Source organism: Chiloscyllium plagiosum, unplaced genomic scaffold (assembly GCF_037043375.1).
Source record: "Chiloscyllium plagiosum isolate Xiang-an unplaced genomic scaffold, Cpla_swu_hap1 HiC_scaffold_27, whole genome shotgun sequence".
Taxonomy (NCBI): Eukaryota; Metazoa; Chordata; class Chondrichthyes; order Orectolobiformes; family Hemiscylliidae; genus Chiloscyllium; species Chiloscyllium plagiosum.
In genome coordinates, this window is record NW_028270165.1 from 85,848,655 (window position 1) to 85,874,372 (window position 25,718).

The 25,718-nt window shown below is 45.2% G+C and overlaps 1 long non-coding RNA gene and 1 pseudogene across 4 annotated transcripts in view; both read right to left on the reverse strand.

Annotated features, from left to right (window-relative positions):
• LOC148144845 (uncharacterized) overlaps window positions 1-25,718 on the reverse strand; it is a 41,320-nt gene that overhangs the window by 2,641 nt on the left and 12,961 nt on the right. Inside the window, exon 3 of one of the 3 annotated variants that reach the window (XR_015751629.1) lies at window positions 8,436-8,556. This is a non-coding gene — a long non-coding RNA (uncharacterized LOC148144845). Of the gene's footprint in view, window positions 1-8,353; window positions 8,557-25,718 lie in introns of those variants that run through there. The other 2 variants (XR_015751630.1, XR_015751627.1) reach the window with 2 other exon arrangements.
• LOC148144846 (uncharacterized) lies at window positions 13,408-24,997 on the reverse strand (annotated as a pseudogene). The gene is made up of 2 exons (XR_015751606.1): window positions 24,950-24,997; window positions 13,408-15,477 (listed from the first exon to the last, which is right to left on the reverse strand). The product of XR_015751606.1 is annotated as an uncharacterized LOC148144846 (transcript).

Sequence of the window (25,718 nt, forward strand, 5' to 3'; positions counted from 1 at the left end):
TCTTCTCCTTTAGCCATATGTGGATTGAGAAATGATTGCTGTGGGAGGAGTAGGTTCCAGTTCATGGGACACTGCCCCAGTCCTGGGGAAGGTGGGAATTGTGCTGTCTCTCTCCCCACCCACTGCCCCCAACCATTCTCTCTCATCCCGCAACTCTCTGCCCCCCATTTTCTCTCTCTCCCCTTCATTCTATTCCTCCACCCTTTGACCCCCAAGTCTTTCCGCCCCCACCACCCTCTGTTCCCCCCCAGTCTCTTAATGGCCCCACACTCTGTCACCCTGTCCATTCTGTATCTCTTCCAACTCCCACTAAACTTTCTCATGCCTCGAACTCTCTTTGATCGCTGTATCAAGCTCTTCTCAGAAGAGAGAGAGAAAATGGTTGGTGATGACACTGCCTGGGAGATGGGGGTGCACGAGAAATGGCTGATCTTTCAAATTGAGAATAGCTAAAATAATATATTCAGAAATAGCATTAAAGTTTGAACGCATGTTCAATTTTATATTAAGACAAAGCTGCAGCCATCTTTCTCAAACTTGCATTGAACTATGTGCAGTTGAGGACAGGCTGTTCGGGGTGAATGAGGCTTTTGCCTAAAATGTCAATTTTCCTGCTCGGATGTTGCCTGACCTGCTGTGCTTTTCCAGCACCACATTCTTGCCTCTAATATCCAGCATCTGCAGTACTCACTTTCTCCTGTTAGGGGTGAATGGCCGATTCCTAGTCTTGAAAAATTGGTTCTATTAGAAGGTGAAGAGGTGTATTCTACCTTCAAGAGAGTTGAAAAGCGAGTAGAACCACCTGACATAGCACCAAACGTTGTGAACAAGGTAACAATTTAACATTTGGTCAAACAGCTCAGCTGGGTTGCCTGGAGACAAAAACATACTCAATTTTGGCCAATCGATTTAAATCTTGCCCCAAAATACTGAATTCCAATCAAATTTGAATTTAGTATTTTGAGAATATTGGTTAGCACTGCTGCCTCACACCACCAGGGTCGATTCCAGCCTTGGGTGACTGACTGTGTGGAGTTTGCACGTTCTCCCCGTGTCTGCGTGGGTTTGCTCTGGGTGCTCCAGTTTCTTCCCACAGTCCAAAGATGTGCAGGTCAGGTGAAGTGGCTATACTATATTGCCCGTAGTGTTAGGTGCATTCGTCAGAGGGAAATGGGTCTGGGTGAGTTGCTCTTCAGAGGCTCGGTGTGGACTGGTTGGGCCGAAGGGCCTGGTTCCGCACTGTAGGGAATTTAATCTAATCTAATATTAACACCAATGAAATGATTTGATGCTTTGGAGTACAAAATCAAAAAAAAAAAGTTGAACAGTTACAGGAGAACTGTCAAAAGACCAACAAATGTAGGCTGCTAGTGAGAACTCTGAGAGGTACCTGTCCAGAGAAGGAGTCTGCACAGAGAAAAAACATCGACACCGACCTGGAGAGCAAATCTACAGAGGAAGGTACAAAGAGAAGATTTAACAGCTGGCTGGTCTTGAAGTCTGAATCTTTTGGTAAATCTGAATCAGGGGTTTTTATTGGACTGGTATTATACAGGGGAAGGTAGAAGATAGGTTAGAGACAGGAGTTGTAAATTGTTGTTAATTAATTATTCTCCGTTAGACGTTAATAAATAAAGTTGTTAATTTTAACTTTAAATACTGACCTTTGGGAATAGTTTCTTGGTTCTTGAATTTTCACAGATTACCACATGGGTTAAACCTTCTCTCTGTTGCTGGTTTAAATTAGGTGGGGGAGGTTGCACCCAGTGTTGTAAAATTTGAGGGCTTTTGTCTGAGATTTGAACTAGTTTAGACAGATTTGAATAGATTTGGCAGTACGAAAAATCACAGCAGATTTAAACACTTGCAAGTTAGTGTCCTAGATCATTAAATAAAACTTTAAATAGTGACTTTTAGAAACAGTTCCTTACCTCTTGAATTTTCACATTATCACATGGGGTAAATCTTTTTTGGGTTTAAATTAGTGGGGGGTGCAGTCCTTGTCATAACAATTCTGACAATGTAGAAATAGAGTAGTGGAACATGGAAACAAACTGTTTGTTCAGTGCCAGTCGGATATCCTAAATTAATCTTGGCCCATTTGCCAGCTCTTGGCCCATATCCCTCCAAACCTTCCTGTTCATATACCATCCAGATGCCTTTTGAATATTGTAATTGTACCAGCCTCCACCACTTCCTCTGGGAGCTCATTCAATCCACGCACCACCCACTGCGTAAAATAGTTGCCCTTTAGGTCCCTTTTTATCCTTTCCCCTCCCACCCTAATATAAATCAATTGCTGCTTTTTCTGAACAGGCTCAGTGGCTGGCACTGCTGCCTTATAGCGCAAGGGACCCGGGTTTGATCCCAGTCTCGGGCAACTGTCTGAGTGGAGTTTGCACATTCTCCCTTTGTCTGCGTGGGATTCCTTTGGTGCTCGGTTTCTCCCCACAATCCAAGGATGTGCAGGTTTGGAGAGGGCACTTAAGGGGAATTAACTTTCACACTTTTTTTCTACTCCTTAGGTCCCTTTTAAATCTTTCCCCTCTCACCTTCAACCTATGCCCTCCAGTTTGGGAGTCCCCTACCCTGAGGAAAAGATGAGTCGTCAAATAAAATGCAAAAGGAATGAAATGTGGAGCCGCAGGATAAATATAAAACGTCGCTCCAGCCTTTCTTGTCTCCGATTGTCATTTGGGCACAAAACCTGTCGGTAACACCAGCAACTTCACAGAGCATCTTACGCATGCTCCTCGGTGACAACACACACTGCGCATGTTCGCCAGTGTCAGCAAAACCTGCGCGTGCTCCTGGCTGTCCGCGGAACTTGCACGTGATCTATTGTTGGGCCAATAGGAAGCCCTGGAGGACCGGAAGGAGCGCGGTCCTCCTACTAATCAGAAACATCTTTATTGTGTGTGTGTGTGTCTCTCTTCATCTCAATTTATGGAGGGGACAGATTCTGGAAAAGTTGGGCCAGGTCTGTGTCTCAGTTGGCAAACTCATGGAAAATGCAGTACCACGATGTGAAGTGATAGCATTCCCTGTGGGGGGTGGGGAGGGAAAGAAGAAAGGAGATGCATTGTTTAAATGGTGATATATTGGGATGTGGAGAAAGTGAGGACTGCAAATGTTGGAGATCAGAGTCAAAAAGTGTGGTGCTCGAAAAGCACAGCAGATGAGGCAGCATCCAAGGAGCAGGAGAGTCAGCGTTACAGGCACGAGCCCTTCATCAGGAATGTGTATAAAGGGGCCTCAGCGTCCTACCATACCAGTTAATGCCAGTTGTCAGATAGGTGCAGCAAGCAATGAGGAAGGCAAGTGGTATATTAGCAAGAGTTCAGAACTGGGGATGTCTTCCTGCAGTTATGGGATCATTGAATATATTCAAGGCTGAGTTCATCTGATTTTGGAACAACAAAGAAGTGGACGTTTATGGGGGAAGGCAAGAAAATGGTTTTCAGACCATTGCAAAACAGTTACCGAGTCAAACAGCACAGAAACAGTCCCTTCAGTGCAACTACTCCATGCTATGTTCTGAAACTAATCTAATCCCATCTGCCAGTCTTTGGCCTATATCCCTCTGTCACAAAGCTGGTCCTTTTTTCTAAAAGCTGGTCCTTCTTCACAAGGATGCTGTGTCCTTGGTTTTTTTTCAGAGGGGTGGTAAAAAGTCCCAAGTTCCGAAGCGACTGGTTTAGTACAGAGATGAAAAACGGTATTGAGAGGCATTTTTGGTTATGTGTGAACAGGTGAGACTTGAAGCCAAAGCTTTTATGTTTTAGAAGTGACCTCTACAATGAAAGGGGAGTGGTCAGTCCTGAAAGCTGAAGTCTTATTTGGGTGAGTTAAGCAGTGGGCTGTCTGGAGAAAGGCTGCTAATACTGTCTCCTGCCCTTCTAACTTCAACTGTAAGCCTCTGTTTCAGTTTTACTTTGTTTAAGGGTTTTTTTTTGGTACTGTTGTGTTCAAGCATTGCGAAGAGTGTGAAGAGTTTCTCCACAACTTGTACTGTACTTAATAAAGTTTGGTTGTTCACAGAAGTTGGCGTATTGCAGTGTAAGAAGCTCAAGCAAAAGAACTTAACAAAGGAACCTAAGGGATAAGTCTTTCATGCAGAAAGTGGCGTGTTTAAGGAAAGAGCTGTCAGAGGAAGTGGTGGGTGCTGGTACAATTATGACATTAAAAGGCATCTGGATGGGTATACGATTAGGAAGGATTTAGACGATATGGGCCAGATGCTGGCAAATCAGCCGAGATTAGGTCAGGTTATCTAGTTGGCACGGATGAATTAGACCAAAGGGTCTGTTTCTGTGCTACATATCTTTATCAGTCTGGCTTGCCACTAACATTTGCCACATCTATATGTACACTTTCTCTCTGGTGTCAGTGTCAATGCCTTGATGTCTCATTCTTAACCGGACTGGCAGTGATGATTTTTGTAATCTTTTCTTACAGACTATCTTGAAGACAGAAGTTTCAAAGTCAACAGATAAAGGGCTCAAGTCCAAAATGTTGATTTTCCTGCTTATCTGATGCTGCTTGCTGTGCTGCGCTTTTCCAGCGACGCATTTTTTGACTCTGAATCTCCAGCGTCTCCATTCCTCACTTTCACGTCAATGTCTGACAGTCACTCAATCCATCAGGACCGCAACAATTTTCAACTATGATTCTGTGAGAAGGAGCAAAGCTTTCTTTTTGCTTCCTGTTTGAGTACGGGGGGACTGGTTGAAAGACCCGACTGTTGCAGCGCACTAAGTGTGGAGCCTGAAACAACTCTACTGCCTGGAAAGAAGAATTCACGGCAGGGTTGTACACGTGTGTGTGTGTGTGTGTGCGCAGCTGAAGCTTCGGCCATGGAGAAACCCGAGGCAACACTCCCCGTTGAGAAACCATGGAAGTGTGGCAACTGCGGGAAGGGGTTCCGTGTCCCATCTGTGGCGGCGGCTCATCAGTGCAATCATACTGGAAAGAGGCCGTTCTCCTGCCCCGAGCGGGCGAAGGGCTTGACTTGCTCCTGTGTCCTGCTGGCCCACCAGCATATACAGACTGGTGAGAGGACGTTTTACTGCTCCGTGTGCGGGAAAGGGTTCACTTGTGTGGACAACCTCCAGACCCACCAGCGAATCCATGCAGGGGAGAGGCTTTTCAGTTGCCACGAGTGCGGGAAAGCCTTTAGCAATTCCTCCGACCTGCTGAAGCACCAGCGAGTCCACACGGGGGAGAGGCCATTCAGCTGCCCAGAGTGCGGCAAACTTAATTGTCCTTTTGTCATGAGGTTATTAAGCACTTAGCTCATTGGTCTCAGGAAACAACTTGTTGTTTTGCGTCCTTCTTCCCAGGGATGGGTAACTACCAGAAATTAGGCCATTCAGCCCATTGAGTCTGCTCCACTATTCAATCATGGCTGATATGTTTCTCAACTCAATTCTCCCCGTAACCCTTGATACGTAAGAATGATTGAATGGTGGAGCAGACTCAATGAGCTGAATGGCCTCATTTCTGCTTCTGAGGTCTTCTGATGTAGCAGTTTCTCAGTGGCCCTTTTGTTTCTTGGTCCAGAAAGAGTTACTGCTGACTCAGGGAGTTTGGAAAGTTCTGGAGTTTACAGGACCACACCACATTCCTCTCTGCCTCCTCCCGAGATACTGGCAATTCCCAAGATCCCTTGGTATCCCTGAAAACAATCGAGGTATCTGTAAATCTCTGCTGCTACTCAGGAACAGAAAGATTATGGGGAGAGACTATGGAGTTCTACTCCAGGATTCTCTCAAGGTAAACTTACAGGTTGAGTCAGTGGTTAGGAAGGCAAATGCAATGAAGGCATTTATTTTGATCAGACTTGAATATAAAAGCAGGGATGTACTTCTGAGGCTCTGTGAGGCTCCAGTCAGGCCACAATTGGAGTACTGTATGTAGATTTGGGCCTCATATCTCAGGAAGGATGTCTGGCCCTGGAACATGTTCAGAGGAGGTTCACAAGAATGGTCCAGGAATGAAAAATTTAACATATGAAGAACATTAGAGGACTCTAGGTTTATACTTCATGGAGTTCAGAAGGATGAGAGGGGATCGAATTGAAACCTACAGAATAATGAACGGCGTGGATGTTGGGAATATGTTTCCATTGGTAGGAAAGACTAGAAACTGAGGGCTCAGCTTTCGCGTCAAGGGAAGACCCTTTAGAACAGAGGGGAGAGAAACTTCTTAAACCAGAGTGTGGTGAATCTATGGAATTCACCGCCACAGAAGGCTGCGGAGGCCAAGTTACTGAGTATATTTAAGACTGAGATAGATAGGTTCTTGAGTATCAAGGGGATTAAGGGTTACGGGGAGAATGGGGTTGAGAAACGTATCAGCCATGATTGAATGGCGAAGCAGATTCAATGGGCTGAATGGCCTAATTTCTGCTCCACTTGTCTTATGATATGCTGATGTGTGGAGGGGTGAGGAGGGGGGAAAAAAAGAGATGAAGAGAGAAAGACAGTTAAAGTGAAGCTCGATAGTGATGAAGAAAATATAAGAATTGTATGATAAATGGCAGAACACATAGGAGCACTGGCATACAGAGGGATATGGGCATATAGATCCGTGGAAGTGGTAATGTAGGTGGGCATGGTGGTCAAGAAGGCACACAGCATGCTTCCTTGAGTGTAAGAGTTACATTACAGCTCTTTATTCTGACCACATTCGGAATATTGTGTGCAGTTCTGGTCACGGTGCTACTGGAAGGATGTGGGTGGTCTGGCAGAGGGGACAGACAAGGTTCACCAGGACATTGTCTAGTCTGGAGGGCTCTCGTTATGAGCAGAGGAGGCATAAACCTGGATTGTTTTCTTTGGAAAAACAGAGGCTGAGAGGAGACCTCGACAAAATGATGAGACACACAGATTGGCTGGACAGGGGTGGCAGGGTAGCTCAGTGGTTCGCACTGACGCCTCACAGTGCCAAAGCCCTGTGTTCGATTTTAGTCTCAGGCAACTATCTGTGTGGAGTTGGCACATTGTCCCTGCACCCCACCTCCCGTGTCTGTGTGGGCTTCCTCCGGGTGCTTGGGCTTCCTCCTACAATCCAAACTTGTATAGGTTAGGGTGGATTAGCGATGCTAAATTACCCATAGCGTCCAGGGAGAGGCAGGTTAAGTTGGATTGTCTGTATGTAAATTGCCCCAATGTTCAGGGATGTGTAAGTTCGGTGCATTAGTCAGGAGTAAATGTAGATAATAGGGGTAAGGGAACGGGTCTCTATGTGTTAATCTTTGGAGGGCCGGTGTTGACTTGTTGGGCTGAATGGTCTGTTTCCACGCTGGAGGGATTCTGTGATAGTCAGAGGCGTTTTTTCCCTCCAGGGTGGGGGAGAAGTGGTGGGGGTGAGGAATTTACACAGAGAGGTGGTGGGTTTCTGGAACGCACTGCCAGTGGAGGTAGTGGAAGCAGGCATCTTAACAATGTTTAAGGTGTATCTTGATAGACACATGAAGGGGAGGTGAACAGAGGAACAGAAACCACACATGGGCAATAAATAGCAGGTCTAAGTAAGAATTAAGAATTAGCACAGGCTTGAGGGTGTGTGTGTGCCTAAACCAAGTGAGAAGAGCCTGTGACTGTGCTGTATTGTATTGATACAGCTTTCCCCCACTATTTGAAAGTAGAGTGTTCCTTTCATAAGCCGAAATGGGCCTAAAGCGAAGAAGCAATTACCATGAATTAATTTATATTATGCCTTTCTTTGTAAAAGTGACAATCCTCTTCGGATTTCTTTCGGTTTGTGAGAACAGGTATTAATGTAGGTCTTTTGTAAAAGTGAAGTAGTGTAAAGTGACTTTCGAAAAGTGGGGGATACCCTTATGCAGATGGAGGGGAGATGGGGGAGCAATGAAGAGGGGTGGATGGAGGCTCAGGTGGAGAATAAACACAGAGACCAATTGAGCCTGGCCCTGTGCTGGAGACTCAATGGGACAGAGACAAATGTATCTATTTCAGGTATACCTGCAGTATGCTCCATCCAGGATAAAAACAAAAATGTCCTTCATCTGCTTCAGCATACAGGGCAGATGAGCAGTTTCTCCACAATGTGGACTAGGAGGTGATGCGACTGAGTGAAGCCTTTCCTGTGCTGAATGCAGGTGATTGGCCGCTGCCCAGTATATAAATGCTGATGAATATCAGGCAGGCGGGGAAGGGAAACCGTTCCTACACTCCCTGCATTTTCATGATTTCTCCGAGTGCAGGTATACTCGTATTTCTCCAGGTTCAACAATCAGTTGAAACTTGCTCACACTTACAGCACAGGTGTGGTGTTACTGGTGAACTGGTAATTGGAGGACTCTCATTCAGTCTGTAAAGCATGTTCCAGTCACTACTCTGGTGTGTGGGTATGTGAGACTCTGAGTTTCCAGTCACACTTACGTTAAAAACCTAACTAAGCAGACAGACCTTCTCCCCTTTGATTTCAAGGCCATCAATATCCAAGTCCTGGTGAATCAAGCGACTGTCAGACTTCGATGTGATGTTTGGTCTGAGATTTCTGCCTCCAAATTCTTCTCTTGTAATATTCCTGTGGAAAGAGATTGCAAAGGTCATCGCTGTCAGTCCACAATAGAAAATCAAAACACACAATTCTAGTTTCTGTGGAACATTCTTTCCTCTCTTAATACCCAAGATCTTTGTGCTGATCTTTATGTAAATGTATACAGCAGGGTAATGTGGTGGATTGCATACTCCATGAAGAGTCCACTCAAGTTGCTAAAATGGACATCTATCATGCGGTATTGACGTTCTTACTGAAGATACACAATATTCTGCTCTACAATATTACGAGCCCAGCAACAACTGCAAATCAGGCTTTGAGAGCTATAAACATTCCATCAAATATGTAACATATACCCCAGACTTATCTGTCTTATATTAACGCACGGTTGTCTTAAATCTGAGTCTTCTGGAAATGTAAGTTTTAAGTGTGACTTTTTGTAAAAGAAGCTGTCATTTTGGACTCCTTCCATGCCATACTGACTCTATTACTGGAAATACATCCATACTACACCAGGATTCATGGATCAATGACGTGAGGCTAATCTTTACCCTCTTATAATTTTCTGTTACATAAATGTTTCGACGAATGCCAACGCTTTTCACCAGTCATAGAGTCAGAGACATAAAGCACAGAAACAAATCCTTCAATCTAACTTGTCCATGCCAATCGGATATCCAAAATTAGTCTAGTTCCATTTGTCATCACTTGGTCCATATCCCTCTAAACCCTTCCTTTTCATATATCCATCCAGATGCCTCCACCACTTCCTCTGGCAGCTCATTCCATACACGCATCACCCTCTGCAAAAAATAGTTGACTGCAAGGTCCCTTTTAAATTTTTCCCCTCTCGCCCGAAACCTATGCCCTCTAGTTCTGCACTCCCCCTATCCCAGGGAAAAGACCTTGTCTATCCACCCTATCCACACCCCTCAAGTTTTTATGAACCTCTTTAAAAAACACACACTCAGCCTGAGATGCTCTTGGGAAAACAGCCCCATCCTATTCAGCCTCTCCTTGTGGTTCAAACCCTCCTACCCTGGCAACAGCCTTGTGAATCTTTTCTGAATCCTTTCAAGTATCACAACATCCTTCCTAGAGAAGGGAGACCAGAATTGCACACAATATTCCAGAAGAAGCCGACTGAAACTGACTTTTGCAGAGTTTGCTCGCTGCTTGGATTCATACTCTGTCTCCCGTTGCTGCAAATGAACAGTGCTTCCCCCCTTCTCTCTCCCTCCCTCCCAGGATAAGGAATGGAAAGGGGGAGACATTGCTTCATTCCCAGATTTTACCCAGAAGAGTCCCCCTACTGTCTGAATGTGCAAGTTGGACCATGAGCTTCTGAAGCTACTGCTGCTCCTCTCTTTCTCTGAATGAAGATTGAGCTTCACCCCAGACTGCAACTCCCTTCCTCTGTCCAAACATCTGTGAGCACAGCACATTTTTGTTGAAGTAAGGCATCTTTCCTGAATGTTACAATTAAAGGGGTGTCTTCCCCCTGATATTCAAAGGGATGGTAAGTCAGAGACGGGCCACGCCTTGTGTTGTGTGGCATGTGTGACAGTTGCAACAGGATGTCCCAACTCCTATGCTCAATTCAAAATTTGAGAGAAGGTTTGTAGCTCGGGTGCTCTTTGTTGTGGTTCTGTTCGCCGAGCTGGGAATTTTTGTTGCAGACGTTTCATCCCCTGTCCAGGTGACATCCTTAGTGCTTGGGAGCCTCTTGTGAAGCGCTTCTGTGATGTTTCCTCCAGCATTTATAGTGGTTTGTCTCTGCCGCTTCCGGTTGTCAGTTCCAACTGTCCGCTGCATTTGCCAGTGTATTGGGTCCAGGTCAATGTGTTTGTTGATAGAATCTGTGGATGAGTGCCATGCCAGAGAACAGCCAGGGAATTCCTAAAGGCATGGCCTCTAGGCATTTTTACAGCGCCACATTTTTCAACTCTGGATCTGGGACAAGGTGTGTGGTGTGGGGGTGGGTGGGGTGGGGGGAGGGGAAATAAAGAAACTGGTGAAATCTATATTGATCCTATGTAGTTAGTGGGTCCCAAAGCAGAAGACGAGGTGTTCTTCCTACAAGCGTCAGGTAGCTAGAGCTTGGAGGAGAGGCAGCCGAGGACTTGCATGTCCTTGACGGATTGGGAGGGGGGAGTTAAAGTGTTCAGCCACAAGGTGGTGGGGTCATTGAGTTTTGGCGTCTCAGAGCTGTTCCCTGAAATGTTCTGCAAGTTGGCGTCCAGACTCCCCAATGTGGCAGAGACCACATTGGGAGCAATGGACTTATAAATAAATCTTATAAACAAATTGCACAAATCTTAGCCTGCTAGAGTTATTTTCTTTAATTAAGTTAAAGAAAATTTTAATTAAATTGGGTGACTACATGAAACGGTTTGTTGGTCAGACTCACATCATCCTCCTCAAATGAGACAATGCCATGAATATCAGTGAACTGCTTATTTTGTTAGAACCACAAGTTCTTGATTTATTTTCACAACTTACTGATATTCACATCTGCACATTCAATGTCAAACTCTGACATCAGAAATGACATGATACCATTAATTTTTTCTTACAATAATCCAACAAACAAATTAATAACACAGTGAATACCAAGTCTCATTAATATGAAATTAAATTTGACCAAATAAAATGTAAAATCAGGATGGGAGATAACAAATGGGGGAAGGGCAGAAGGCAAGAAATGCAGCATCATAGAAGGTGCTCCTCCAGGGAGTGTATTTTACCAACTACAACTGCTCAATATAAACAAACACTCTGACATGATCCTCCGGTTTTAATGTAAACCATAGCCCCATACAGTAGGTACCATTTAAATAAGTTAATAGATACAAGCCTTGACCAAATCCAGCCTCCAGCCGGACTTCCCGCTTCTTGGAGCTCGGACCTTCCTCCAGCTCCGGGTTGTTGAGCTCCTGGGCTCCGGCTGCCGCCGAAGAAGCCACGGGCGCCGGCTCTCTCTCCTCCACCGCCGACATTTTTAATTTGTTTTCTCGTTCACCCGGTAACCGTCACCTCCCCCTTCCCGGGCCCCGGGAATTACACACAAATAAACAATAAACCCCACCGGGGACTGCCTCCTTTTCTTCACAACTTTTGTTTGGAAAGTTCCGACTTTAATTTGTAATGTATTTTAAAGGTATTTTCTGAGGTAAACGATGCCTGTCTGCCCCCCTCCCTCCGTCAGAAACCGCCCGCTGAGTCGATGAGAAAACCGCAGCCTCGCGCCGCCATCTTTGTTTTTCTTCTTCTTTCCGTCTCCTCCTTCAGTGACGCGCGTCATCTCCAATCAGAGCGCACCTTACACCACCTGACCAATGGCAGCTGGCATTCCGTGTCGTGTTGGTCCCACCCTCGGTAAACTCTCTCTCCGATTAGTCGGTACCGACCACAAGCTTTGGGATTGGTGGGGAATTTCACAATCATGTCAGTGTATCCGCCCTTTTCATTCCCGTTCATTCTTTCAACAGCAGATGACCCAATTTACTGCAACGGGCTCTGGGGCTATAGCGGTAATGTCACATATTCAGGGAGAAGATGTGATTTTTAACGTTATCAACCAATTCAACTGTGGCACCTCCACATCCATTCATTCAACCGAAGAGGGCTCAATTTAGTGTAAAGGGCTCTGAGGGTATATTATTTGCATCCTATGTTAAGAAGAAACCTCTGCCCATTCATTCAATAGAAGAAGGCCTATTTGCTGCAGAGGTTTTTTTTTATGGCGCAGTGGTAGTGTCCCTACCTTCTTCACTATGAGGATGCGTAATAACAAGTTTTTAGTCATAAGTCACATGACACCAGGTTATAGTCCAGCAGGTTTGTTTGGAGGGGATCTTACAGAAATATATTAAATTAAGAAAGAAATAGAAGTATGATGTTGCATTGGTAGGTGAGACTAAGATAAAAGCGCATGGCCTCAAGATTAGACGAAGCAGGTTGAAAACTGAACGGAGAAGAAACTTCTTCACCCAGCGGGTTGTTAATCTATGGAATTCCTTGCCCAGGAAGTATTTAACATTACTTCAGCAATTACTAGAAGCAGTAGATAATTCTTTTATTTTTCAAAAACGTAAGGGATATGGTGAAAACGCAGGTAAGTGCAGCATAGTCCACGAAAAGATTAGTCATGATCTTATTGAGTGGTGGAGCGGGCCGGAAGGCCGATTCTTGCTCCTAGTTCTTATGCTCTTATGTTGAAATCACAAGCTTTTGGGAGTGTAGTCACTTCAGTAGATGAAGTCATGAAAAAACAAGTGCAGGAAAGAGAATTTAGATAAATGAAAGACAGAGCATCTCAACGGTCAATTACTTACTCCCATTCCTATTTCTGATTATCTTACTACACAGCAAGTTGTGTGTTTTCCAAACATTAATTTTATTTCCATTGTTTAAAATCAAATATTTAAGATGAACAGTTTGTTTGTCCTCACTTGGACACACTGTGAATATCATAAACCCTCTCATGAGATATCAGAGGAACAATTCATAAACTAGATTTGTCACTGAGTCACTCAAGTAGATACTAGAAAGGAGAAAAAATCCCAACATGTGCAGGATGCTAATGAAAAGTTAGCAACCTGAAATGGTAACAGAAGCAAGTGAACAGCCCCAAATCAGGAAACTCATTTTCTGACATCCACTACAGTACCTTGTACTATTCTTCACTGAACACTGCAATTGCTTTCCTTTTCAGTTTAATGATCCATAATTGAATCTGACTCCAACACACTCTCTGGCAGACAGTTCCAGAGGTCAAAGTATTAACGAAGTAAGTTTTGGATCCATCCCAAAGACAATTCCGATGGACTTTTGCTTCCAAACAAACATTTATAGTAAGTTCTTGGTATGGACACATTTCCAACTTAGTAGGTTTATTCAAATTTTATAACATTTTGGGGTGGCACACTGCTTAGCATTGCTACCTCACAGCATAAGGGACCCAGGTTCAATTCCAGCCTCAGGTAACTGTCTGTGTGGAGTTTGCACGTTTTCCCTGTCTGCACAGTTTCCTTCCACTGTCTAAAGAGGGGCTTCGGTACATCTGTGTGGACCTCCTCCTGTTAACTGAGGGCAATGGGGCACTGTGAGGATCAACAGATCAGACAATCAGTCTGCAACTTCTCTCCGGGAGACTTGTCTCAAGAAAGGCAGCAGTTTCTTATCTCATCCATTCTCCTATACTCCACAAACTCCACACCGACAGTCACCCCAAGGGTGGAATTGATCCTGGGTTCCTGGTGACATGAGGCAGCAGTGCTAATCACTGAGCCACCATGCCACCCCTGAGCCACCGTGGGGTTGCAGTCCAATGGAAAACAAATACAGTGCACCAACTCTCCCACTGTCAGGAGAATCAGTCCTGGGGGGGACTCATGGCAATGTCAGCGGTGGAATCTGATTGTTGTGAGCGCTGGTGCCCCCGCTGGTGCTTCCGCAAGTTGCGGGAAAACGTAAACCTCTTCTTGCACTCAGGGCAGCTGAAGGGCCTCTCCCCAGTGTGGACTCGCTGGTGCTTCAGCAGGGCAGAGGAATCGCTGAAGACCTTCCTGCACTCGGGGCAGCTGAATGGCCTCTCCCCCGTGTGGACCCGCCGGTGGGTCAGTAGCGTGGAGGAGCGGGTAAAGCCCTTCCCACACTCGGGGCAGGAGAACGGCTTCTCTCCGGTGTGGACGCGCCGGTGCCTAAGCAGAGCAGAGGAATTGCTGAAGGCCTTCCCGCACTCGGGACAACTGAATGGCCTCTCCCCTGTGTGGACCCGCCGGTGGGCCACGAGGTTAGAGGAAACAGCAAAACCCTTCCCGCACTCGGGGCAGGAGAACGGTCTCTCGCAGGTATGGATCCGCTGGTGGGTCAGCAGGTTGGAGGGCTGGGTAAAGCACTTTCCGCACTGGAGGCAGGAGAAGGGCCTCTCCCCAGTGTGGACCCGCTGGTGCCTCAGCAGGTGGGAAGACCTGCTGAAGGCCATCCCACACTCGGGGCAGCTGAAGGGCTTCTCACCCGTGTGGACCCGCAGATGGGTCAGCAGAGCAGAAGAGCGGGTGAAGCCCTTCCTGCACTCAGGGCACGAGAACGGTCTTTTCCCGATGTGGACCCACTGGTGCCTCAGCAGGATAGAGGAATCACTGAAGGCCTTCCCGCACTCAGGGCAGCTGAATGGCCTCTCCCCTCTGTGGACCCGTTGGTGCTTCAGCAGGTCCGAGGATTTGCTGAAGGCCTTCCCACATTCAGAGCAAGGGAAGGGCCTCTCCCCAGCGTGGACGCGCTGGTGGGCCAGCAGGTGGGAGGAGTAGGTGAAGCCCTTCCCACACTCAGGGCAGGAGAATGGCTTCTCCCCAGTGTGGACTCAGCGGTGGTCCAGCAGGCGGGAGGAGCAGGTAAAGCCGTTCCCACACTCGGGGCAGGAGAATGGCCTTTCCCCGGTGTGACTTCGCCGATGAATCTCCAGGACAGATGGGGCATTGAAGCCTCTCCCGCAGTCGCAACACTTCCATGGTTTCTCCACGGTGTGGGATTCCTCTGGTTTCACCATGGCCGCAGCCAGAGCCCTGTGTATGGCCCCTGCCCACAGTAAATTCCTCTTTCCTGGCCGTATAACTGTTTCAGGCTTTACACACAGTGCGCTGTAACAGTAGAGACTCTCATTCAGTCCCACTAATGCTGAAAATGGTCTGAAACAGGAACCAAAATGTTTTGCTCCTTCTCACAGAATCATGGTTCAAAATTGTTGAGGTCCCGATGGATTGAGTGACTGTCAGACATCGATGTGAAAGTGGGGACTGTAGACGCTGGAGAGGAGTTGAAAAGTGCGGTGCTGGAACAGTACAGCAGGTCAGGCAGCATCCAAACAGCAGGAGAATCGACGATTCAGGCATAGGCCCTTCATCTGTTGATTTTTAACCTTCAGTCTTCAGATCTTCAAATACTCTAGAAAAAAAGAGATTCCAAAAGTCATCACGGTCAGTCCAGGGTAGAAGTTCAGAACAAGCTACTCCACTTTCTGCAGAACATTTTTTTCTTTTGCTGTTCCATAAAATTGAAAGCATCCCACACTCTCTCTCTTCCTCTATTCTCACTCCCTCAAATTAATTCTCCTGAAGGTGCTGATTCAGGATCTTACAGGGACAGAAAAAGCAAAAACGTCAGGACTGACACCTTCGAATTTTGGATAACACCACGTGAAAGTTAATATCTTTCAGGATATTGGGATATTGCTGAGAGTGAGCAAGTCTGATTTTGGGAAGCAAAACAAGTGTAAATTCAGGTTGAACCTGCAATACAGCTTCTTGATAAAGAACCAGACATGAAGTGGTTATCGTCCCTGTGGTGGGTGGGGAGGGGGGGTGGTGGTGGTGGTAGGTGGAATGAGACATCAAGGCATTGACACAGACAACCCGAGAGAAACTAAATATACAGACATGGCAAATGTTAGTGGCAAGCCAGAGTCAGATCTACAGCACAGAAACAGCCCCTTCGGGCCAACCAGATATCCTAGCCTAATCTAGTCCCATTTGCCAGCACTTGGCCCATATCCCTCTAAACCTTTCCGATTCATATACCTATCCAGATGCCTTTTAAATGTCACAGCTGTATCAACATCCACCACTTCCTCTGGAGCTCATTCCTTACACACACCACCCTCTGCATGAAAAGGTTACTCCTTCGGACCCTTTTAAATCTTGCCCTCCTCCACCCTAAACCTTTTACCCTCTAGTTTTGGACTCTCACCCAGGGAAATGTCCTTGTCTATTTACCCTATCCATGCCTCTCATGATTTTATTAATGACTCTCAGTCACCCCTCAGCCTCTGATGCACGAGGAAAAACGGCCCAGCCCATTCAGCTCAAACCCTGGCAACATCCTTTTAAATGGGTTCTGAACCCTTTCAAGTTTCACAACATCATTCTGATAGGAGCGAGACCAGAATTGCACACAATATTCCAAAAGTGGTCTACCCAATGTCCTATCAGCCACAACACAACTTCCCAATTCTTATCTGCAGTCAGAGGAAAGTTTTCAAAACCCAGAAAAGACAGCCAGGAAAGAATGCAGGGACAAACCAAATTTGAGGGTCAGCTTGGAAGCCTCAATGAGAAATCGGCGGACTGGGTTTATTGGGTATCCGTTCTGGAGTACGTATACTTATTTCTCTTCTGCTCTTCGCAGTTCCTCTGTGCTGCAATGTGTGGTGGCTCGTTGAAATAATCTCCTGATGCAGCTTCGTTTGTGGGTGTTGGGATGATTGCTTCTGTAGTTAGGTATTTGGTCCGTGTGTATTGTTTCTTGTAGACGCTAGTGTGAAGTTCCCCTTGACTGTTCGCTCTACTGTGACATCTAGGAAAGGCAGTTTGTTGTTGTTCTCCTCCTCTTCAAACCAGGAGCCCCCCTCAGGCCCATAGTCTCACTACCTGGAACACCAATATACAGACTTGTCAAAGACCTCCAGTGAAGACTAAAAAACTGAGTAGAAGATTCATGCCACTCCATTCACTCCACCCAAGAATTCCTGAACATCAAAGACACCAAGATAGAAGAGGATGAAATAATGCTGTCCTTTGACATAACAGCCCCGTTCACATCCATTAACATCAACGTGGCCAAAGAAACACTGACTACACTACAAGAACCACCAAAGACACAAACACCAAACAGCACCAACTTCATCAGCAAAGATAACATTGTCAAGCTTGTGGACCCGTATCTTATCACCCACTTCACATTCAATAACAAGCCCTACAAACAAATCAACAGAACATCCATGAGACCACCAATTACAAGGTTCCTAGCAGAAGCAATAATGCAGAGACTCGAACAAACAGCCCTCCCAACGCTCCAACCCAAATTTTGGGTCCGCCACAGAGATGACACCTGTCATCACAAAATGAAACAAATTAGAGGAAACCGACAACACCATCAACAATATCCTTACTGGCATAAAATTCACAAAAGAGAACAACAAAGTGCCATTCCTTGATGTCAGTAGAGCGAACAGTCAATAGGGAACTTCAGACTAACGTCTACAGGAAAACAACATACACAGACTCAAGTACCTAATGCAGAAGCAAATCATCCCAAACAAATCTGCATCAGAACACTAGTTCAACGAGCCACTACACACTGCACCATCCAGAAACTACGAAGAGCAGAAGATAAATACTTATACAGCATATTCAAGAAGAACGGTACCCAATAAACCCTGTCCGCTGATTTCTCAACAACAAACTCAAAGCAGACACATGCGCAGAAACCCTAGCCACATTACCTTACATCAAAGACATCTGTGAAATGATGTCCAGACAACTCAAACCTCTCCACATCATGGTAGCCCACAAATCTACCAACACACTTAAGCAGCAGCTAATGAACCTGAAAAAATAAATGTTATTTACAAATTACCATGCAAGGAAGTATAGACATGGACTCTGCCCCCATAGTTCTCGGTGGCAAGAAATGCTGGGATGAGATAAGGAAGATTTTTTTCAGTCAGAAAGAGGTGACTCTGTGGAACTCATTGCCACTGAAATGAGGAAAGTAACTGAGTGCTTTTAAAACAGATAAAGATAGGCTCTTGATTAGTAAGGAAATCAAGGGTTACAGGGAGGATGCAGGAGAATGGGGTTGAGACACATTGGCCATGATCGAATGGTGGAGCAGACTCAACAAGTCGAATGGACTGATTCTGCTTCTGTATCTTATGGATCAGTAACCACAAAGATCTGACTTAATTTTCACTACTTTTACTGTGTTCCTGTCGTATTTATGGCAAGCGTGTGGCAATACGTTGTAGATTTCTCAAGCTAGATCTTCTAATTTCATATCAAATATTGATAATTGGAGCTAATATTAGAGAGAGTAAAGGTGCTTATTTCTTGGATAAATAAACCCGTCATGCATTTTAAGCTTAAACCTTGCATACTTGCGAAATTAGAGTTGCCATTTTGCCCGCTGTCATCAAATCTCCAATAATACTTTTACTTGATAACCCATTTTGGGAAATAATAAACATAACTGAGGTTTCGTGTTTTATGCAAGCAATTTAAGCTTTTGATATAATGATTTTAAGCCATCTACACAGAGTGTGATTGAATTTCTAAACTTAAGTAACAGCCTTAAAGTATTGTTATTTGTGTCACCCACAACTGTAATTAATGTAAATATTGAATTAAACTTATTGAAAAGAACATACTTGCTGAATTAGAGTCAGCATTGTTTTCAATGCTTTGTCCATTATTCCCTTTCACCTCATTACCTATTTTAGAGAAAGAAAAATATTGCATATGTTTGAACATGGATTTTTTTTGGCAATATTATAAAATGAAGAAAGCAGTTCAGTCAACTTCAATCTTCATCCGGTCACTTTTTAGAAAAGGTTTTGAGCACAGTTATAAAATAATAATGCAAGGTTACCTAATTTGCAGCATTGCTTGAGACAGATTTAATAGTACAAGAAGTTATGATCTCCATTCAGTAATGTCTTGATTTGAACATAGTTTAAGTTAAGCGAAGGGTGTTCAGGAATTGAAGTCATTGTGAAAATGTTACCAGGGAAAACATTGGATAAAAAAAAATTCTGGTTTGAGTTTTTTCTTTGGGTATAAACAGATACTGGATCCAAGTGTCCTCCCAATCTTCTTAAAATATCCCACAAAACAAACACAATGCAACCTAAATAAATCAGGCCCAAAAGAAATTCAGAGCCCACACTAATATATGGCAAGGAGGAAAGTTTTAGACTACAGGGCAATAAAGATGGGTTGGTCAGATGGGCAGAACAATGACAGATGGAGTTCAATCCTGAAAAGATTGAGATGATACATTTCAGGAGGATCAGCAGGCAAGGGAGTACATGAAGAATCACAAGAATTTAGAATATACTGAAGATCAGAGAAAGGTATATGTGTTCATTAGAGTCTTGAAGGCAACAGGGCATGTGGATGAAATGGTTAAGGGGGCATATGAAACACTTGCCCTTAATAGTTAAGGCATTAAACATGAGACCAGGAGATCATGATGGAACTGTACAAGACATTCGTTGGGCCACAGCTGGAGTAGTGGATCTGGTCGTCACATTATTAGAAGGATGTGATGGCACTAGAAAGGGTGCAGAAAGGAATACTAACCCAGGGTGGTGCAGGTTGGTGGGTTTCAGCTATGAGAGTGATTAGATCGGCCGTGGGTATTTTCCTTAGAGCAGAGAAGGATGGGTGAGGACCTGTTTGTACAGATAAGACACTTAGGGTCTAGATAGAAGAAACTTTTCCCCTTGGTGGACGGCTTCAGCAATTAGGGGGCATAGATTTAAGGAAAGAGATAGGACATTTTAATGGAATTTAAGGAACAATATCACCTAGAATGTGCTGGAGATGGATGAATTTACTTATGGGAAGAATTGGTTTGTTTGAAGGGATGGATATAATGAAATAAAGCTAGTTCAGACGATCATTATAATGTGCTAAGAAAAAGAACTGGAGGTAGACCTCCAATAGTGGAAACAATCTAAAGAAGTTTCATTGTCCCATCTGAGAAAAACAATTCTGCTAAACTTCTCAAACGAACCCGAACATGTGTCAGAACTTGTTTGTTTAAAATCAATTGAATCTATTCCAAGTATTTAGGAAAATGAGAATCATCTTTAATCCTGGCCCTATTGGCTGCAACCAAAAGTGATAGGAAGCTTTTTCAGTTTCATTGAAATGGAGCTGTCAGAGATATTGGCTCATTAGAAGAACAGAAGAGGGTTGTTTGAGCTTATTGAGCAGTTTGTAGACTCAAACAAGGATCCAGAAAACAATTTTCTGTGGCACAGAAGCAAGGACAATTAACAAGGATTGATGTTGCTACTGTGTGTCCAAGTGTCTCAGTCTTCAAAGTTCTCGATAAGTTAAACTTCTGAAAAATTGAAGGTGTCAAAGGAAGATCAGTGGGGAATCAAGGGTTTTGGGGAAAAGGCAGGAAAATGAAATTGAGGGTTATCAGATCAGACATGATCTCACTGAATGGTGGAGCAGAATGACCAATACTGCTATTTCTTGCGGTAAATCGATCTGGGTGTTGATAAAAGCTTTTGTATGATTTTTCTTTGTAGTCAGCAACATTTTGTATTCGGAAGAAATTGGCTTTTGTGTTTGATCTCAAATAACGCTGGAGGCTCCACTGAGGGTTGTTTAGCAACTGAGGTTATATATCATCAAGTTAAATCAAAATAAGCAGCAAAATATATGGTAAAAGTGAAGGTGTGACTGCTGAAGGCCAAATAAAACATTTTCTGTCGCAAAAATGTCTTTACTCCATAATGTTTCGTTTTACATGCAGTCAGCGACAACCAATCAAGGTGTCGCAGAGTAAAGTTAGGTCTCACCAAGACAGCTGACATGTCCGTACAATACTGTTGTAGCGCTCTTTAACCACAGGGTATGTACTAGTGATTCATTTATTTTGCACTTTCCCCAACATCCCAAATTAGGTTGAGGTTTGTTACAGCATCCTGATGGGAAGCCCGATGTAACGTGCTCAGATACTGCTGCAGTAGTGTGATGTGTTAAATTCCCAATGATTTTCAAAAAAAAAAGTGAAAGGCAGTGGTTGCATGTGTTGACACCACAGGTATTATTTATATTGGCTTTGAGATAGGGAACAACCATCACCTCCCAAATTGTGTTTTGTTTGCACAGCAACTTTGAGTATGAAAAGCATTCTATTTTTAGACGGCCTAAATGCATACACCGTTTCTTTTCAGCATACCTTAAAATCAACATTAAAAGCACAAACAATTCATTTTCACTGTAAATTACATACTTTAAAATCAAATATTGCAAGACATACAAACACATCAAGAAGTCAAAATTTGTGAAGAAAGCACATCTTTTCTGACAGTTCAGACAGGGAAAAACTTTGTTCTTGTGGTGGTCAGTGGAGACTTACTCGATCAAATATTAACTCCCAGTGTATCTCACATAGATGCTGTATAAATCAAGATCTTATTGATCACTGTTGACAAAATTAAACCTATTGACCTGACTCTTTACAAAATAAGAACATATTTTAGTACACAACATTTTCCCATAATACAGACATTTGCAGTAGTGCAGTTATGTGAAAAGAAACCTGCGTTGTTAATTTAGTTTGTTGCTCCACTTCATAAATATTGTTTTCATTTATTTTGAAAAATCAACCCTTCCACTCCTTCTGAAGGTACATGACACTTTAATTTTTTTTTCTTTGCCAATTTTCTTTCACCAACAAAAGCATTCACTTTTTTGGCATTGGATGGGGGAGCTCTGCCAGCTGCCAATTTCTTGCTGGAATTGTTTCACTTGACATGAGTCTTGCCAATAAATGACAGCAATAGCAGCAGCTAATACTGATGGTCACACTTCAACAAAAGTACACCAAGGTGCTTCACGTTATGTATCACCCAAGTTGGAGAAATGTGAGGAACTCCTTCTCGGCCTTTCCCCTCAGCTGAGGTGTGGTGACCCTCAAGAAAACCACGACCAGCCATCTTTAATGAGAGAGAACAGTCTAATCCTCTGGGAAGACTGTGATGAATGTGTTTAAAGTTGAAAGACTGTTGAAATATAAGTGGTTAGCATTGCTGCCTCACAGCACCAGGGACCCAGGTTCAATCCCATCCTGGGGTGACTGTCTGTGTGGAGTGTGCACAATCTCCCAGTGTCTGTGTTGGTTTCCTCCGGGTTCTCCGGTTTCCTCCCACAATCCAAAGATACGCAGACTAAGTGAATTGGCCATGCTAAAATTGCCCATAATGGTACATAATTAGGGGTAATTGTAGAGGAATAGGCTTGGCTGGCATACTCTCTACAGGGTCGGTATGGAGCTGTTGGGCCAAAGGGCATATTCCCACACATCGGGATTCTATAACTGTAACAAACACGACATCTGACGAACAGGAATAAAACTAGCCACCAGGACATATGATCATCAACTAGCCACAAAAACACATGATCCACTATCACTAGTATCTTTACATACAGACAAAGGAGGACACCATGTTGACTGGGACCATACATCCATCCTATGACAAGCCACCATCCAATAAGCCAACCAGAAACACACACAAGAATTCCTTGGAACATGTCATTCCAACTGGAAATCTATTGATTTGGACCCCATCTCCCATGCTCTGAGAAAAAAGAACGGAAATGATATCACCCATCCTAAAACCAAAAGACATAAATAGAAAGCAGGACATAATACCAGCGCTTCACTCGACTCACTGATGAAGTTACCTAGTATGGTGATGAAACATCTGAAAATGACCTTCCAGCTCAGCGAGCAAACTTACGTCCAGAATGAGAAAATTCTGGTTGACACAAAGGCTGCCACAAAGTTGGAATTCTCTCCCAGAAATGACAGTGGATGGTGCCCTCACCAAGATGGATGCTCGCGCTCCCCGCCCCAAGACAACATGCATCTTACCCTCACGAATATGGCGACCGGTTGCCCCCAGAGGTCCTTCCCCAAACAAAGTTAACACTGGGCTGTGGAGCTTTTATTCGCGGCCTCAGGCCTCCCCTAGGACTTTATAAACTCCCCAGTCTCCCTCCTCCCGCGGTTTCCAATCCTCTCCTGTCTCACTGTCTCCTCTCGGTAAAAACAATGACTGCAGATGCTGGAAACCAGAGTCGAGATTAGAAAGGTGCTGGAAAAGCACAGCAGTTCAGGCAGCTTCCGAGGAGCAGTAAAATCAACATTTCGGGCAAAAGCCCTTCATCAGGAATACAGGCAGAGATAAATGTGAGTAGGGTGGATGTGTGGAGAAAGTAACAGAGTACAATAGGTGAGTGGGTGCGGGAATATGGTGATAGGTATGTGGGGAGAGGGTGGTGGAGTGGATAGGTGGAAAAGAAGATAGGCAGGTAGGACAAGTCATGGGGACAGTGCTGAGCTGGAAGTCTGGAAGTGGGGTGAGGTGGAGGAAGGGGAAATGAGGAAATTGTTGAAGTCCACATTGATGCCCTGGGGTTGAAGTGTTCCAAGGCGGAAGATGAAGCGTTCTTCCTCCAGGCATCTGGTGGTGAAGGAGCAGTGGTGAAGGAGGCCCAGGACCTCCATGTCCTCGGCAGAGTGGGAGGGGGAGTTGAAATGTTGGGCCACAGGGCGGTGTGGTTGATTGGTGCGGGTGTCCCAGAGGTGTTCCCTAAAGCGCTCTGCTCGGAGGCGTCCAGTCTCCACATCTGGAGCAACGGATACAATAAATGATATTGGTGAATGTGCAGGTAAACCTTTGACGGATGCGGAAGGCTCTTTTAGGGCCTTGGATGGAGGTGAGGGAGGAGGTATGGGCGCAGGTTTTGCAATTCCTGCGGTGGCAGGGGAAAGTGCCAGGATGGGAGGGTGGATCGTAGGGGGGCATGGACCTGACCAGGTAGTCACAGAGGGAACGGTCTTTGCGGAAGGTGGAAAGGGATGAGGAGGGAAATATATCCCTGGTGGTGGGGTCTGTTTGGAGGTGGCAGAAATGTCGGAGGATGATTTGGTTTATGCGAAGGTTGGTAGGGTGGAAGGTGAGCACCAGGGGCGTTCTATCCTTGTTACGGTTGGAGGGGTGGGGTCTGAGGGCGGGATGTGGACAAGATGCGTTGGAGGGCACTTTAACCATGTGGGAATGGAAATTGCAGTATCTTAAGAAGGAGGCCATCTGGTGTGTTCTGTGGTGGAACTGGTCCTCCTGGGAGCAGATACGGCGGAGGCAAAGGAATAGGAAATACGGGATGGCATTTTGTAGGAGGTAGGGTGGGAAGAGCTGTAATCCAGGTAGCTGTGGGAGTCGGTGGGTTTATAAAACGCCGGTGTCAAGTCGGTCGTTATTAATGGAGATGGAGGTGTCCAGGAAGGGGAGGGAGGTGTCAGATGGTCCAGGTAAATTTAAGGTCAGGGTGGAATGTGTCAGTGAAGTTTGCTCAACCTCCTCGCGGGAGCACGAGATGGCGCCAATGCAGTCATGAATGTAGCGGAGAAAGAGGTGGGGAGTGGTGCCGTTTTAATTGTGGAAGATGGACTGTTCTACGTAGCCAACAAAGAGACAGGCATAGCTGGGGCTCAAACGGGTGCCCATGGCTGTCCCTTTGGTCTGGAGGAAGTGGGAGGATTCGAAGGAGAAATTGGTAAAGGTGAGGACCAGTTCAGCCAGATGAATGAGAGTGTCGGTGGAAGGGTACTGTTGGGGACGTCGGGAGAGGCAGAAACGGAGGGCTTGGAGGCCCTGGTCATGGCGGATGGAGGTTAGAGGGATTGGGTATCCATGGTGAAGATGAGGCGTTGGGGGCTGGGGAAACGGAAGTCTTGGAGGAGGTGGAGGGCGTGGGTGGTGTCTCGAACGTATGTGGGGAGTTCCTGGACTCGGGGGGGATAGGACAGTGTCGAGGGAGGTACTCACTGTCCCCTCTCCCCGGGCGCTCAGGCCTCGCGACCTCTCCGGGATGTTTCCGAAACCTGTTTCTGTTCTGAAGGAGGATCACTGGACCCGTGACGTTTCCTCGGATTCTCTTGACACATGCAGCCAGGGCTGCTCAGCTTTTCCAGCGGGTCCTGTTCTTGTTCCTTAAGCCACCGGCGCCATTCCTCTCCCACTCAGTAACACTGCCTTTGTCTCGCTACATGACCTACACTGCACATGCGCCAACTCACAAGGGGCTGGGTGACCAGACCGTGACGTCACCCCGCGTGTAGTGGGCGCGGTTCGACGAGGCATCCAACCAATCGGAGACAATGGGGCGGGGCCAATGTGTTCCCTGCTCCCCTCGCCAGCCACCTGAAAGGTGGGTTTGTCTTTAAGTTTTAACGTTGTTTTAAAAAAATTTCAGTCTTTTTCGAAATGTTATTCCAGACCTCGAAGGCTGAAACATTGGAAAACTTGCAAACATAATCGAAGGGATACTAAAAAAACGAATAAAGATAAATTACGAAAGAAACCTAGCGCAAAATATCAAAAAGAATAGCAAAAGCTTCTGTTGGCATGCTAAAGGGATCAGAGTCGCTATGGTCCCTTGGAAAATGAAACCGGTGAGTTAATAGGAGGAACACTGAAATGGCAGAGAGCTTAGTCAATACTTTTCCTCAGTTTTCAAGCTGGAGGACAAAGTGCTATTCCTATTGGAACGGGCAAATCAGAGGTGATAGAAAGGATAGAACTTAAACAATCCACG